The sequence below is a fragment of the Epinephelus lanceolatus genome, chromosome 24, assembly GCF_041903045.1.
Source record: "Epinephelus lanceolatus isolate andai-2023 chromosome 24, ASM4190304v1, whole genome shotgun sequence".
NCBI classification, from domain to species: Eukaryota; Metazoa; Chordata; class Actinopteri; order Perciformes; family Serranidae; genus Epinephelus; species Epinephelus lanceolatus.
In genome coordinates, this window is record NC_135757.1 from 8,400,711 (window position 1) to 8,418,058 (window position 17,348).

Here is a 17,348-nt window from a genome sequence, read left to right on the forward strand (position 1 = left end):
ACCCCGAAGTTCCTGCGGTGGAAACGGGCCTAATGCTGAATGAAGTGGTAACTCTTTGGATGCTGGTCAAAGGCTCTCCTCAAACCTTCACTCATTTAACTCACACTCATACAATAAACTCTGGTACGCCAAAATATTGTGTTCAATGGAGTTCTGGTGTCCTGATTCATGAAAAGAAAATATGAAATAATAACTTGTTTGAAACTGCTATTGTGATGCATGGAGCATATAAGGCCGAGGCTGCTCCCCTGAACCATAATTGGCTGGCTTAATTGCTTGTCTGGCACCCAACTAATTTAATGAATCGCAATTAATCATTGCAATAGTAAATTTTGTTCTTTAAGGCCTTAAGTTACACTACACCTTATGATATGGAAGTAATGTCATGTGTGGGGTGCTAATTTCTAGGATATCATATAAACCCTTGTGTGTGCATCTTAGTCGGATCGCTGACGAACAGTTGTATAAGCATATGTTAAAATACCTGGCTTTCTTGATTAATCTGTAAGCACTATGTCTTCTTCAGTTGTAGTTCTTTCTTTGGTAGTATCCTTTTTGTTGGTAAGCATATTAGACCCTACTTGACCATATGTTTGGGACATTAAGTTCCATAATAACTGCTGGGGTAGAGTACAGAAGGAAGCTGATACATCTGCTACAATTGATTCAAATAAAGGATCCCCAACAGTGCCAAGTAACTGTGGTCTTAAACACTCCAACAGGAAAGCATTTACTTAATTATATTAGTATTTAAGGAATAGCAAAGTAGGATGACCAACATGAGCATATACAGTTTTTTACTGAATGATACCAAGTTAAAGGTATTTTAAAAGAGTAAAAGATTTGGGGCTCTTACAAACATATTTGGGTCTGGAGCCCAGAGGCCCCCTAATCACCCACCTGCTCCGTCACTGATCACATTTACTATGCATGTTAATGGAAGCACTGTAGCCAAAACACTAAAGCCATTGGTGGGTGAAGAAAATGACATCGATCATCTTGTTACAGTGCAGTGTTCTGCTGGGAAACCTTGGGTTCTGGCATTCATGTGAATGCTACTTGACGTGCCCATCTAAACACCGTTGCAGACCAAGTAAACCCCCTCATGGCAACGGCACTGGTCCATGGCAGTGCCCCCCCAGCAGGACAATGCACCATGCCACCCCACAGAAATTGCTCAGGAATGGCCCCAGGAACGGGACAAAGAGCTCAAGGCAACCTCGCCTCCAAATACCCCAGATCCCAACTTGATCGAACATTTGAGGTACCCCCGATCCACGGTAGCTGATCCTTGGACTTCTCTGACCTGTTAAGGCACAGGACCTCTGGAGGGTGTCCTTTGGTGTCTGGCACCAGGTCGTTGGCTTCAGATCTTTTGAGTCCTGTACAACGTGAGGTGGGGTACCAGCATGTCCCACAGATGTTTGATCAGATGGGTATCTGGGGAGTTCGGAGGCCAGGTCGATCAATGCCTTAAGCTCTTTGTCACGTTCCTCGGACCATTCCTGAGCAATGTTTGTGGTGTGGCATGTTGCATTGTCCTGCTAGGGGGCCACAGCTACTGGGGAGTGCCTGGTCTGCATTGGTGTTTAAGTGGGTGGAGCGTGTCAGGTGGCATCCACATGAATGCCAGAACCCAAGGTTACCCAACAGAACATTGCATTAGGTGATCAGTGTTGTTCATGTCACCTGTCAGTGGTTTTAACGTTTTGGCTGATCGGTGTATGTGATTCCAGGAAAGCCTAGCCCATCACTCATGCCAAATGTCCACTTTGTTGCAGAACACCTGAATGCACCTTTAGCCTCAAAAGAAATGGATTGAAATTTAAAAATATATCTAATACTATATTCATAAAAAATCTCTTATCAAGTTGAATAATTATTTTACTGAAGTGGAAAATTACAGAACCAGACAGAAAAACAGTCGCAGGGTCAGACATAGACAGAGGCGGGACGTCTACGGTTTGTTACCCAGTCTGGGAGGTCAGCTCATCTTTGCTGATGGAGGGGGTTGCCTGCTCCTCTATGAGGCATTGGAAGTGTCCTTGCAACCTGCTGCGGCAGCCAGCAGCCTTGCAGCAGAGACATCAATATTTCAAGCCGATGGGTCGCCTTGAGATAGGTTATTATTGTCTTTACATGGAGGGAAACACATACACACATAACCAAATATACACTTGTATGTTTCCTCACTGTTACGTCTTTGACACTGGGAGACAGTAACAGAATAAACACGTCATCACGGGCAAAATCCAAACACTCATTTTTCATTCATAAAAACCCCAGCATCATTATAGCTTGTCAGAGTGCAAAATACTTAATTACTACCTCCAACTTCACTCTGTGTTTATGAGCGTCAGTGTGTGTAAGAGAGAAACAGAGAGTGTGTGTGTGTGTGTGAGCATAATTAGCTGACTTCTCTCTGATCCTTAATGCATTATTGAATATTTCAAAGGAGCCTCAATCCTCTGGGCTAAGTGACTGCCAAGTCTGGATCACAGGGCGGGTTCGGCCATGATGAAGGGCGGTTCAACCATTAAGGAGTCTGGGCCGAGCTGCTGGCCTTGTGTGAACCTGGGGCTCATGAATAATATAAATACCTCTACTGTATTTGGAAGCACTTTGGACTGTAGAGAGGGATGACATTGATTTTTGGTCATGCAACTTCAGGGAACAATTCAATTTTAGTGGTCGAATAATGGGTTGTAGAAAATAGAGGATTTATTGCAATCATCCCTGATGGAGATCAACAGCCAGTGTTTCGTTTCGTTGCAGCTGAACTGCGTGCACTGCAACCTTGACAAGGCAATGGCTGTGTTGTCATGGTAATATGTTATTTCTCCTGACATTTCCAAGATTTTCATCTCTCACAATTACTGCCAGTCTGTTTTCTTTTCGAAATGTCACCATTCATTATTGGATTTATTCTGCAGAGGGACAAGATCTTGAAATTATGAAACACTTATGAGGCAAATCCTAATTCTGTTGGGCTGAAATAAATTAATGTTCTATCTTAAGTTCCTGCCATTATTCCTGTGAGTTTACTCTGGTGGTTCCCCATCCAAGAACGCTACGATTAATGAACATAGATACAAAAAGACTGCCTCAACCAACTAAAACCCATATTTCTGAGACACTGAGTGATGTTTTGTTTTATCTTCAAAAATCTACACATTATTTTGGTAATGACTTCACACAAATGAAGCATCCATCATCTGTATATCTTATGGATCTACGTGTCAGGGTTGAATTTTTAAATATGAGCCACTGTATGTTCAATCAATGTAGAAAACCAGTGGTGGGAATGTATTAGTAGGCTATTTTCACTACACTTAAAGTCATACTAATCAATATGTTTATATTGATCATGGATCAGATGACTAATGTGAAATGATGAGTTATGCTAAATCTTTGTCTTCACCGTGAGGTTGCCAGGCAACAAGCAGAGACTCCAGAAGGTCACTGCACCCCACCAAGACATAGGGAATGGGAATCATGGATGTATGAGGAGAACTGTATACAGTGCTGAAGGCAAGGCTCTGTTCATTCCTGTGAAAGTTGCTCAGTGGTATATATAAATAATTTCATCGTCTTATGAAGTCTTCTTAATGTTAGTGGACAGAATGGCTTAATTCCCGATGGTGAAAGGGTTGTGACGCTTGAAAAAAGGTACCCACCGATTTCCAGACATCTCTTTCACAATGTAAGTCTATGGGGGACAATGACATCACATGACAGACCCAGAAGCCGTACTTCCATGCCTTAAAAAAGAGGCTATTCCTGGGGCTTGGTGGGAATGTGTGACATCACACTGAGCCCACCATTTCTCGAGGATATGGGTATCCGATAGCTTACTGTAAGTGTCAAAAAGAACTGTTGAACTACCATAAAAGTAGTGCCTGAGTCGTCAGACACAAATGCTAAGGCTAATGTTAAGTGTCTCGTTTTGCTAGATACTGGCAAATTAATTATTGATGATTAGTCAGCATTCAGTTTGCATGACATTAGCTAGCTTATATCTATGCAGATGATTGTGTGGTTAGCATTTGGCTTATAGATCCGAAGGTTCTGTACGTACACATTGGTAATGGGCTTACAAAGATTTAAAGTTTTTAAAATGCTGACAGGTGTAGGCTCCAACGGCAAACACCAGATAGACATCAGTGATCCAGGCCAGAGGAGACATAAAATCCCTCCAGCGTGTTCTGGATCTACCTCGGGCCTCTTACCGGTGGGACATGCCCAGAACACCCTTAACGGGATGCTCCCTCTGGATGTCTGTGTCTATCTCTAAGGCTGAGTCCAGCCACCCTACAGAGGAAACTCATTTTGGCTGCTTGCGTCCACCATCTCATTGTTTGGGTCACTACCCAGAGCTCATGACCATAGTTGAAGGCTGGGACGTAGATGGACCAGTAAATTGAAAGCTTCTCCTTCCGGCTCAGCTCCCTCTTCACCACGACGGTCCAGCATAGCGCCTGCATCACTGCAGACAAACCTTTCTACCCTCAATCCACTGTTTATTGGCAGAAAACCATAGCCTCAGACTTGGACTCTCATCCTGACCTTGGCCGCAAACTGCCCCAGTGCATGCTGGAGGTGAAGGTGTGATGAAGCCAACAGAACCCCATCATCTGCAAAAGACACACTTCTGAGGTCCCCATACCGAACCCCTTCCTCAAGATCCTGTCCATCAATATCACAAACAGGATCGGTGACAAGGTGTTTGACTTTATGGTGAATATGTGGATGCAGCTCTCACTTTGGTCATACAGGAACCAGGTGGCTTGTCTGTGACCGCGGTGACCCCTAATTCCGCAGTACCCCCCACAAGACTTCCCAAGGGACGTGGTCCTAAGTCTTCTCCAAGTCCACAAAACACATGTAGACTGAATGGGCAAACTCACGACCCCTCCAACATCCCCACAAGGGTAAAGAGCTGGTCCACTGTTCTACAACCAGGACGGAATTGCTCCTCCTGAATCCAAGGTTCGACTATCGGTCGGAGCCTCCTTGCCAGCACCCTTGAGTAAACCTTCCCAGAAAGGCAGAGTATTTTTTCGTATCGCGGTATTGTCACTTTTACTTGAGTAAAGGATCTGATTACTTCTTCCATGATTGCAAAATATGCAGACTGACAAGTTATGAAACACTTGCAGTTTCTTTGGAACTGACTCACATATGATTAAGAACGGATTCTCCAGAATCTGCCTTTGTGCTGACATGGATCCTGGAGGAGCAGATGAAGCAATATGAACAAATGGCTGCAGCAGATGATTTATGGTGATGCATAACTAGTGTTTTCTCAGTGGACAAATGAGTCCACCTCAAAATGGATCCTCTCAGCGTTTTGAATAAGCTCTCCCGCTTCAGCGTACACGCATTTGGGGATCAGTTTGTTTAATGACAGCGGGACCATCTTCAATCCATCATTACTTAGGGCCTTGTGATTAGTAAAATGCTCATCAAAGTCACGGTGGGAGTAAAATGCCCATGCGATCTCCCTGCAATCAATCAAATTGACTAAACCACAATGAAAGTGCGCACACACACACACTCTCTGTCTGCCGAGCTTTGTGTCGACCATAAGCTCTTTCCATTAAACCTGCGCTGCATTAAGCATTTGGGTTAAAAGCTTTCATAATCAGGTGTGTTCTCATTTAGTATACAGAGATTTCCAAGATCAATACTGACCTTGACGCGGGAGCTTTGCCCACTATGTGTAGGTGTGCGTGGGTGTGTGCAGAAGGACCTCAGAGTCAGAGCTTTGTCCCGAGTGTGTGTGTCTATGTGTCCACGTATTTGCCTGTCTGAGTGTGTGTTTGCTGTCTTCTATCTGTGGGGGCAAACTGTTTCCTACTGTGATCTCTTCATTCTGTGTTTGAGAGGAACTAACAGTGGTGTTCTGTAGATACTGCGCTTGTTTTTCTGCCTGACGCCCCCTCAGTTGATCCCGAGGTCCACTTTACAGACTGCAACTGCAACAAATGTAGAGTTAGAACCCATTAATGAGCACCACACACACACACACGGGCATCTGCTTTGGTTCATTTGAAATGCATGCTGCATCCATGTTAACCATCTTAACCGATGCTAAGCATGGTATTCCGACTTAAAAGTGCATTGTCTTTTAAATGTGCTTGTATGCAAATGAATCCAGTGATTGACTTTCCAGAAGGAGAGGTATTTGTCTGTCCTTCAGAATAATACCACCTGTTCCCAGGTACAACTTTATATAGATGACACAGTCCTTTGGCTAAATTGCTTTGTCTTATATAAAACAGCCGCCCACCTCAATATATCAACCTCAAACTTCATTGCATACAAATCAAATCAAGAGAAAGTCTTGCTGAATTTGTATATTTGTGCTGTATATATATGTGTGTTTTCATGAGAGTGAGCCCAGTGTGCACTTGTGTGTTTTGTTTGCAAGTGTGTGGGCGATCATGGACTTTTAGAGAAGTATGCCAGCAGCAGCGTTTTTACAAATGCCTCCTCTGCATTGAGATCAATATGTTGGGCCTTGGGGGATGAGCTTGACCTATGTGAGCAGTTTTTCATAATCACTTACGTCTTGAAAATACTGGTTTTTCTCCTCGTGTTGTGTTTTGCTTCGCTGCTTCTTGTATTCAGATGAAAACTCGATGCCATGTGGAGCGATTAAAAAGAAAAAGAGGAAAGCAAAGATAAATTGCTCTGATATTTTTGAATTAGATGTTGTAGAGAACATGAGGAGGCTGGGGCATGGGTGGATTGTGAGACAGTGCACCCCTGGGCACTGATATGCAAAAGGCCAGCTCAACTCTCCAACACAGGAGCAAGACACACAGACTTTGTGGTGGTTTTGCCTCCTTTTGTTGTGTTTTTGCTGCTATTTGCAGTAATTATGAGCCTTTTTGTGGTTTTGTGTCTCTTAGTAGTCAGTGCGTGGATCTGTGAGATCATTTTATTTCTTTTTCTGATCATTTTGTGTCCCTTAGTAGTCATTTTGTGTATCTTTGAGATCGTTTTGTGTCTTTTTTTGATCATTTTGTCTTTCTTTGTCGCTGTTTTGCCCCTTTTGTAGTTGTTTTGTGTCTCTTTGTTGTCAATTTGTTTCTCTTTGTGGTTGTTATGTCTGTCCCTTTGTAGTCATATTGTGTCTTTTTCTGATCATTTTATATCTCTTTGGGGTTGTTTTGCCCCCTTTTGTAGTTGTTTTGTGTCTTTTAGTTGTAAATTTGTGCCTTTTTTGATTGTTTTGTGTATCTTCATTGACACTTGTTTCTCTTTGTGATTGTTTTGCCCCGTTTGTAGTTGTTTTGTGTCTCTTTGTAGTCATTTCATGTCTCTTTTGAGATCGTTTTGTGTCTTTTTTTGATCATTTTGTCTTTCTTTGTCGCTGTTTTGCCCCTTTTGTAGTTGTTTTGTGTCTCTTTGTTGTCAATTTGTTTCTCTTTGTGGTTGTCATGTCTGTCCCTTTGTAGTCATACTGTGTCTCGGAGGTCATTTTGTGTCTTTTTCTGATAATTTTATATCTCTTTGGGGTTGTTTTGCCCCCTTTTGTAGTTGTTTTGTGTCTTTTCGTATCAAATGTGTGCCTTTTTTGATTGTTTTGTGTGTCTTCATTGTCATTTTGTTACTCTTTGTGGTTGTTTTGCCCCTTTTTGTCATTGTTATGTGTGTCTTTGTAGACATTTCGTGTCTCTTTTTGAGATAATTTTGTGTCTTTTTCTGATCATTTTGTGTCCTGTGGTCTGTTTTGCCCCTTTTTGTAGTTGTTTTGCATCTTTTAGTTGTAAATTTGTGCCTTTTTTGATTGTTTTGTGTATCTTCATTGACACTTGTTTCTCTTTGTGATTGTTTTGCCCCGTTTGTAGTTGTATTGTGTCACTTTGTAGTCATTTCATGTCTCTTTTGAAATTGTTTTGTGTCTTTTTTTGATCATTCTGTGTCTCTTTGTTGACATTTTATATCGCTTTGTAGTTGTTTTCTGTCTTTTTGTAGTACATTTGTGCCTTTTTTGATTGTTTTGTGTCTCTTCGTTGTCATTTTATATCTCTTTGTGGTTGTTTTGCCCCTTTTTGTCATTTGTATGTGTAGTCATATTGTGTCTCGGAGGTAATTTTGTGTCTACTTTTGATCACATTTCTGTCCCTTGTGGGGTTTTTTGACCCTTTTTGTACTTTATCTGTGTGTATTTGGAGTTCCTTAGCATCTTTTTGAGGTCATTTTGTGTATCTCTGTTGTCATGTTGTGTGTCTTTGTGGTTGTTTCGCCCCTTTTGTAGTTATGTGTCTCTTTGTAGTCATTTTGTGTCTCTGAGGTTATTTTGTGCCCTTTTTATATAATTTCGTGTCTCTTTGTTGTCATTTAGTCTTTTTTGCTGTTGTTTTGTGTCTCTTTTGAGGTCATTTGAAGTCGTTTATTGGTCATAATATGTCCCTGTGTTGTCATTTTGTCTTTCTTTGTAGCTGTTTTGCCAGGTTTGTAGTTGTTTTGTGTCTCTTATGAGGTCATTTTATTTCTTTTTCTAATCATTTTGTGTCTTTTTTGGTCATTTTGTGTCCCTTTGTTGTCATTTTATATCTCTTTGTAGTTGTTTTACCCCTTTTTGTAGTTGTTGTGTGTGTCTTTGTTGTCATATTATGTCTCTGAGGTCATTTTATGTCTATTTTTGATCATTTTGTGTGTCTTTGTGGTTGTTTTGCACCTTTTTCTCATTGTTTTGTGTCTTTTTGTAGTAAATTTGTGCCTTTTTTGATTGTTTTGTGTCACTTTGTTGTCATATTGTTACTCTTTGTGGTTGTTTTGCCCCTTTTGTAGTTGTTACGTGTGTCTTTGTAGTTCTTTCGCATCTTGTTCGGGTCATTTTGTGTCTATTTGTGGTTGATTTTCCCATTTTTTGTAGTTGTTTTGTGACTCTTTGCAGTTCCTCTGCATCTTCTTGCAGTCGTTTTGAGTCTCTTCCTGGTTGGTATGTAACAATCTGAGAGACATGCTGCAGGTGAGGGCCAGAGGGGCCCCTGACACTGGGGGCCTTGGGCTCATGTCCATTAGGCCTGTTCAGTAATCCCTCCATGGACTGGGATAACATCAATATTAAAAGACACATTTGAGAGAAATTTCTTGTCTCTCTCTAAGACCTTTACTGTTGCTCCGCCTGAGATAATGTTTAGTAAATATTAACTTGCACTGTGCCACCCATGTGTCAAATGTCACATGATGAATTATGTTGTGACACAAGCTAGTAACACATGTCAGCAGTTACCATCACCCGTCTGACCCCAGATCCTTCGTCTTTGAGTTTCAACATGATGGATATTAAATTGAGCCCATATGTGCCTGTGTTTCAAACAACTGCTCATGAAATATTACACTTAACATCAAACCAACACCGCCTAACAACGTCTTCATCCCTGACACCGCCAGTGGCCTGTGTCCTGACAAACTGTGATGCCTTCATTCCCAGTAGCATTCCACTGGAGCAGCCCTTGGCCCTGACAGAGCAGTCTGTGATGGCTATGTTCATTGTTCATGTGCTCAATAGGCAGCGCATGGCGTGGGCAGCAGTCAGTGGGGCTAAATTTGTGCCTCTCTGCTCATTCCGGGGATATTTGTGACTTGCTCCTTGTTGACTCGTTTGCGCTTCTTGCTGACAACGGGTCTCTGTGTGTCACAGACTGCTAAATCCAGCCAGCTGCATGCAATTAGGCTGCAAAATGCTGGGGACGTGCATGCTCTGCTGCGAAGCATCAGGTAGTGACGATGTGCTGAGATAGAATCTTTGATCAGGGGAGGGGGAGAAATCGATACAGCATCGTATTGCAATACTTTTGTGTGGAAATATTGTATTGTCACATGGATGCCAAGGATAATATTCCAAATACAAATTCAACTTTTGGTGGCCGACTAGAATAATATAATTGGGTGCATTTTCAGTCCACTAGATACATTCTGCTGCAATAAAAATGATTACAGGGAGATGAACAGACTGAAAACTTTATCTTTATCTTATCTAATTTGCAGTTATGTTTAAAATTGCAATAATATTGTATCATGACCTAAAAATGGTTTTAATATTGTATCATGGGGCCTCTGGTAAATCCCACCCCAACTAATTAAATGTATTTTGTGTCGTTTTAACAGTTAAATTCATTTTGACAGCTTTGAAATAGTAATAAGAACAAATTATAAGTAAAAACATCAGCGTAACGTATATATATATATATATTATAGTGATTATAAGAATTTAGACATATCCTTTGTTTAATTGATGATTGGTTTTGATAGAGCAGAAATCTAGATGTATAATCAGGAAAAATAAGCCAAATTTAAGCCAAATCAGTGACACCAGACTAAAATAATAATAAAAAATACAGCAATTTTCACTATTTATCCAGGAAATCATGTCTTTGAGGGTGTTACTGCACATATTAAAGTGTCAGAATTTATGGGAATTAATGCAGTAACTCATAATAAACAGCTGTATGTTTTTATCTTGCCTATAGCAGCCTATTTTGACAGACAGACAGGCACTGGTTCATAAATCAGTGGCCACATCTTTTCCCCCAGGGAGATTCACTGTTGTTTCCTAGGTAACAAGCACCCCCTCCCTTTACCCTTGGTTCCTCTGGACTGTACCAACTCCGCTGTGGGGTGGGAACTATTTATCGAACTGAAGTACATTCCCGTGTTGTATTTGAACGCTATGTACGAACACGTTTTAATTTAATACTACTTGTTTTAAAGTGGCAGCTTATAATATGCCAAACAGTCGCGAATATAAGCGTTGTTAATGTGTGGAGTGAAGTAGCGACCCCCTCGCGAAGCACATTCAACATTTCCTCGAACTGTCAAAATCGCTTGTTGCTTCCTACCCTAGCCTTAAAAGTAGTTAGCGAGCTAGCGTGTAGCGAGTGGTAGATCACTTCTGCCTTTCACTGACACACATTTTGAAAGCAAGAAAAAAGTTTGGGAAGATTTCAGGAGGAACCAGCGTCAAGTCTCGGTCGAAGACTGTTTTTTTGGCGTCTTGTTCCGAACCGTTGGTCCCCGTTAGAACCGGAATAGCGCTCTTGAGTAGCGGTTGGTGGAGGCTGGATGTGACAGGTTCGTCATCAGGTAAGCTGCAGGTAGTTAGCTTAGCAGCTAGCACCCGTTGCCTCTGGCTGTTCTTTACACACTTGTAACTGCGGTGTAGTGGACATAACAGCTCTCTGGAGTGTAGAGAAGGCTAACTATGCTTCCAGTGATGCTACTACTGTATCATAAACATTATGGGCTGGTGTCTGGGTTGCTATGCTAGCTTACAATCACTGCTCTGGCTAATGACAACAAGTGAAAGCAGCTACAGAGGAAAAAGTGGTGCCTGTGTGTCTCTGCTGCTTTCTGCTGTATGCTATTTGTCATCGGTGACTGACTATAATGCGGGAACAGGTTGATAATAACTCATTTATTATTGATTCCAAGCATGATAGACAGTCACCATTATTCAGCAGTGACGCTGCCATCGTCACAGGGTGCACCCAGTGTGTGTTATTACTCCCAGATGCACATGAAAACGATAAAGCAGCTCTAATGAGACACAAGTGGAGGCACATTTTAATCTGCTGCAGGTTGGCTGAGCACGAGCCTTTACACCTTTACACCTGGGTAAGGTTAATAAGTTGGGATCAGGCTAGCTGCTGGGTCATGGACAGTAATTGGGCCGTGTGAAAATGCAAATCTGGGGATGTAATTGTACAAATGGAGGCGTTATGGGATATCAGTAGCAATATAACAATATGACTTTGGCTTGTTATAATGTGTTTATTAAGGTTGTTACAGTGCACTTGAGTAAGGCGTAGCGATCCACAGCGTACTATGATTGTTGGGGATGTACTTTATTTAATCAGCAGTATGAAAAGTTGGCTTGTAATGTTTTACAGGGTCAAATTAGCATCAGATTAATCTACTGTTAATAGTCAATGTTTAATCCCAAAGTATACGAGACTAGATGTCGTCTCATACATTGGATAAAGGCTGTTTACAGTAAAGTACTGTAATTTTCCAAACTGTTCTAGCTGTTGTAAAGCACCAAAAGTCAACCCTACAATAAAAAACATTGTGCTATCTGATTTCCTCCATATTACCCAACCCTATCTCAATCCAGCAGGAATATTAACGTAGAGAATCCAGTATTTCCTGGTTCATCTTCGCCTACACATTCACCAGGCGCTTGTGTATTGTCCATCCTCGTGTGGACTCGTGTGACAGACTTACCAGAATGGGTTTCAAGCGGAAGGAAGCACAACTCTCTGCCGCTTGATATTTGATTACGGCTAATAATAGAAAAAGACAGCTGCCTTTTCATTGATCTGTCTTTGGTGCCCTATTTCTAAGCCCTGCTTTTTTTCCCAACTACCCAGCAGCACCACCACCACAGAATACTGTATTCTGTACTGCGGAGCATTTTAAACCCATCAATCTTCATTTGATGTAATTAGCCATTGTGTCGGAATACTCCTTTTGTTTTTTGAAAATGAAGCCGCTTTGGGCTGCAGAATCCTAAATCTGGTTGTGTGCGAGCGAGCCAAGCCGTCCGGGGTCAAACAGGACAGGGATAATAAGAGGGGAGGGGATACGGCGCGGGAAGGAAGTGGCTCGGCTTGTTTGTCTGCCAGGCTTTTGTTTGTTTTCCTGTCGGACGAATCTATTTAGAAGGTAGGCTATCTGAGGTCTGCCGCTGGAAATTAGCTACGAGCAGCCTTGTTGTGCATTTATTGACAGTTACTCAGTAATGTGGTTATTGAGGAGTCGTTTGCAGCCAAATGAGACATTGATAAGCTTCATCTATCAGCAGTGATGAAGCAGCCGGGCCTGGTCCAGGTGCTGTTGTTGTGGATGTATGATAACAGATTGAGCTGTTTGACGTTACAGTGAAGTTTCTGCGGTATTGCTGCCGTCTAGCTCTTTCAGTGTGCTGCATCTGTGTGTATGAGAGTGTGACTTCATTCAAAGGTGTAAGGTGACACTTTTGCTCCTGACAAAGCCTGACATCCCCCGCCTTCCTCTTCGTATAATGGCAGAGCGCTTGTCTGTGTTATTTCATTACAGGTGCTCTGATGCCTACGATGACGTCAGTATTCGTTGCCATTTGCTGAGGTGGACAGTTTCTCATGCTCAAGGGATTAATCCCCCCCTAAACCATTTGACAAACCTGTTTCCTGTGAGATCAGATTATATATAGCTATTAAAGCGTAATCAGACAGCAAATAGGTTTGTTTATCATTGAACTGTAAAGCATGTTTAGCCTCATTGATGTCAACGAAACGCCCAGGCTGCCGCGTCATTCACAGCCTTTGTATGAGACAGAGGCAGAGAGAGAGAGAGAGACACAGAGATAGACGGTACAGCTGTTCTATTGAATCTGGATCGAAAAGTCATGAAGCTGGATCTCTGACTCATCAGTTCTGTGACGCTCCGGTTTCACGGCTCATATGATGCCAACCAGCATGTCATCAGCCGGGCGGAGGGGAGGAGACAGACCAAGACTTTCAATCCCAGCCACAATTCTGATGCAATAACAATCACAGAAATGTTCACCATTGTGCAATTTTCCAGTCGGGTACATTTAAAGAATTTGACTGAAACAGAGGGCAGAGTGCTTTGAGAAAAAGGGGGGGACATACAGGTGAGGGATATGAGAGGAAGGGGGGGAGAGGAGTGTCTGGATGGTGGAGTGAATGAGTTTAGAGGACGGATGCTGAGGGGAGGTAGAGGAGAGGAGGGGGAGGAGGTGTGGTGCTCCTGTTTCCTGGGGGGGATGGTGTTAAATGTGATGATAGAACATAGACAAGGACAAGGCTGGTCTTTATATGCGACTGCAGCAACTCTTTGATTATTGCGTATGTGCATTGCTGTGTTGCACGAGTCTGGATTCTGTTCTTGTATTTTCAGGTGGCGCTGACTGGGGTAGGATTGAAAAAGATAAATAATGTAGGCATGAAATTGGGGAAATACCTCCCCAAGATCAGCATTCAGAGGATGTTACTGTAAGCACAGTTTTCGCCCTATCACTTAGTCTGCAATCGACAGGCTCAGAAAGCTGCGATTCAGAGGAGCTCTCCTTTTATTGGCTGGAGCTGTTAAGGGGCAGGGCCTTGCCACAGGCTGGTGGGCAGGAAGGGGCTGGCTTTAGGGGTGTGTGGTGCTGGTGGTGGTGGTGGGGGGTTGGCTGGAAGTGTTTCAGCCAGATAGTTGGAGTAGACACTCTTCTGCTTCCTGCCTGCCTGCCTCGCTCGCTTGCTCCGTCGCTGAGAGAGAAAGAGAGAGAGAGACACATCGAGAGAAAATCCCTGTCTAGGCATGGACCTCCGGCTGCAGCACTCGGCAGCTGGTGAGGAATGACAACAGTTCACATGGTCATTAACTCCAGTCGCTGAGGCTGAAGGGAAAACTGTGCTGTAGCTCAGTGTCACAGAAGCACCGGGTGCCTCCTATGTTCGGGACAGCAGACACACGGAGGCACGCAGCAGAGCTCCGGGACCCGAGTGGAACGAGGTGGGAAAGAACCGTCATATTGGCTTTTTTTCCTCAAAGATTTTTTTCAGGAGTTTTGCTGCAGTGTGCTGCATACCAGTCTGGGTGGGGAGGGAGGAGAGGGGAATGTTTTATCTGTGCGAGGGGAAGAGAGGGGAAGAAAATATGGTGTGTGTGGGATAAATGCACAGGAGTAGCGGGAGCTCGCAGCCACGCAGTAACTACCCGTATTGCAGTTTCCAGCACTGTAATGGACTTTCTCTTTCGCCTCCTGAGGGAGAGGCATTATCACAGCAGTTGACTTGCCCCTCTCTCAGTGCAAATGTCAGACGCTCTTTTTCTTTTTTGCCACATGGGCTCCATATTTTTCACTCTCTAGAGAAAAGCCTGTCGCGTTGTGTGGCATCTGCCCTGTCACTGCTCGCATTGTGCGGCTCTCACAAAGTTTCGCCTCGTAACTCGTGGTGTGCAAATTCTCCAAATAACAAGGGCAAAGATTGTTTGCTCAGGACAGGGTCTCGTGTTGTATGTGGACACAAATAGCTGGAACTTCACAGTTCTAATAAGGCGCGCATCATAATTAACCTTTTGAGTTAGACGAGGCACGGTTGACGTGTCCCTCGCTTTCCGCTGCCTGTCTAGATTTAGATTTAGACGCTGGGCCTGTAGCAGCCGAGCAGTGGACATCATCGGCCGCATGGAAAAGGCCAGGGTGGTGTCATACATCTGGCCGTGGATCAAGGGGAAGTGGGTGTTTTCTAAAATGGAACATCAGTTCAGCCCTTCCTGTTGAGCAAAGAATGGGATAAGTCTCAGACAAGTCCTCACTGCAAGACCCCATCAGCCAGAAATCCCCTTTCTCTGAATTGACTCTCATGCAAATTGCACCTCAAGATGGTATTAAAAAGGATTTAGTGGTCGGTAGCGTTTTCAGACATCTCCTGCTTGAAAGAGGGAGTCTGATTGCTCTGTGACACAGGGGTGAGTTTGCTGAATCATTCGGCTCTTGTGTTTTCAAGTGCTGTAATTTGAAGGCTTAAGATTTCAATTCATTTGATGTGTTTCGCTTAATATTTCAATGTATGAGAGCTTTAATCTAACGAGGTATTTTCCATCCTCGATTTTAGGCTGTATGAAGTCAGTGCAAGTTATGGAAAACAGCTGCTTTACAGTAGGCACAGTGCAATTTTCACCTCAGCCTTCTCGATCAAGTGAGCTTGGGTATCCTGTTAATCATCATGTTTATCTGAACGGCAGTGTTCACCTCTGGCTGCCAACTATACTGTAATTAGCTGATGACTTGCTCGAGTCCTGTGGCGAGGCAGGGAGTAGACAAGAACACTTACACAGTAAACAAGTCCATTTACAGAGTGCAGGGGTTGACATCCATCCCAGATACAGATCTGTCCTTATACACACTTGATGGAAACAGTGCATCGTCTGTTCTGTGCTACAAATCAGGCCACTGGTCAGGAGAGGAGAGTCCAGTCCCATATCATAAGCAGGGCCATTCGGGTCACTGTGGTTTAGCTAAGGCTATTATGATATGGGGCACACCTATCTGCTGACTCTGTGAAATGCTTCTTGCGTTGCCTCTGAACAGTAGCTTAGTCCTGGTATAGCCTCTCCTGAGCTCACTCACCTGTCCTTATCGCTAATGGCACTTGATGATATTGAACTCAAGGAGCTGTAGCTTATGCCAAAGACAATTTCATAAGCATCGTAATGTCCATAGTATTAAATACAAATTAGGCTGCAGGGTCTGATCCACTCTGGAGGATGCAAAGGAGCATTTTGAGAGCTGGTGATGTCACACTCAAAGCCAGGTTAGGTTTGTTGGGGACATTTTGATAAAAACTGTAAGGCTTGCTCACTTTCCATTACTCACTGGAAGCAGAACATTTTCCTATTACACTTCAACAATGAGGCCCTCTCTGCGCAGCCTTGAAAAACATTGACCACTTGTTCCTCTTGGCCATGCAAATGACCATAGAACTGTGGTTCGCCAGCATAAAATGGTAATAAATGGAAATGCGGTCTCTCAGGTACCCAGCTCGGGTGCTTGTCTGTCACAGTGGTTTGTGTTTCAACTTTATTTCGCTGGCAACACCCGGCCGATGCCAAACGTTGTCACAAGGCTTACAACCAATGGAAACCAGGTAGCTTATCGTCTCTGCTGAACAAATACAAGCAGCTAAGATAAACCGCAGCGCACAGACAGAGCGCACAGATACCAGACTAATGGGTTACATACGTGGTATTCAGAGGTCAAGCCAATGACTTTCACTCGAGACGGCCCAGTCCCGCTGACTCTCATTCAATTAAGCAGACTGACCAAGATAATGCCCCTGCCAGCTGGCCTTAGTAAGCGTCAGTAATCCATAAAGTCTAGTACTGTGGTGCTTTTCTTTACATCTCTGCCCTGCTTTATCAGGTCACCCTGTCTCTCCACTGTTTGCACTGAGGACACAGAGGGGACAAAGGCTTCTTGCAGGAACTCAGGGACTAAAGATAAACAGGATATACAGTGCGCTGCAGGATTCGGCTCTTCAGGTTTTGTTTGAAATGTGTACAGTTGAAAACAAAGGATGATGCATCAGGATGAAAGATTCTGTTGGTGAAGTGAACAGCTATATTAAAGGGACAGTTTGGATTTTTTTGAAGTGCGTTTGTATGGGGTTCTTATGCGTAGTCAGTGTATTACATACAGTAGATGCAAGTCAGCACATCCCCAGTTTGGAGAAGCAGGCTGAAGTCTGACACAGAAGCTAAGCAATCTACCGCTGTGGAAAGCCCCCAGACTCCATTGACAAAAACAGTCATTTTAGTTTGCTGAAGATGGGAGC

General features: G+C 43.2%; 1 protein-coding gene across 18 annotated transcripts in view; it reads left to right on the forward strand.

Moving 5' to 3' along the window:
- The first annotated feature begins 10,962 nt into the window (after positions 1 to 10,962).
- mbnl2 (muscleblind-like splicing regulator 2) overlaps positions 10,963 to 17,348 on the forward strand; it is a 60,068-nt gene continuing 53,682 nt past the window's right edge. For 17 of the 18 annotated variants that reach the window (XM_033615575.2, XM_078165569.1, XM_033615570.2 and 14 more), the window contains exon 1: positions 14,160 to 14,523. The gene's annotated coding sequence lies outside the window, so the exon portion shown is untranslated. Of the gene's footprint in view, positions 11,104 to 14,159; positions 14,524 to 17,348 lie in introns of those variants that run through there. The other variant, XM_078165568.1, reaches the window with a different exon arrangement.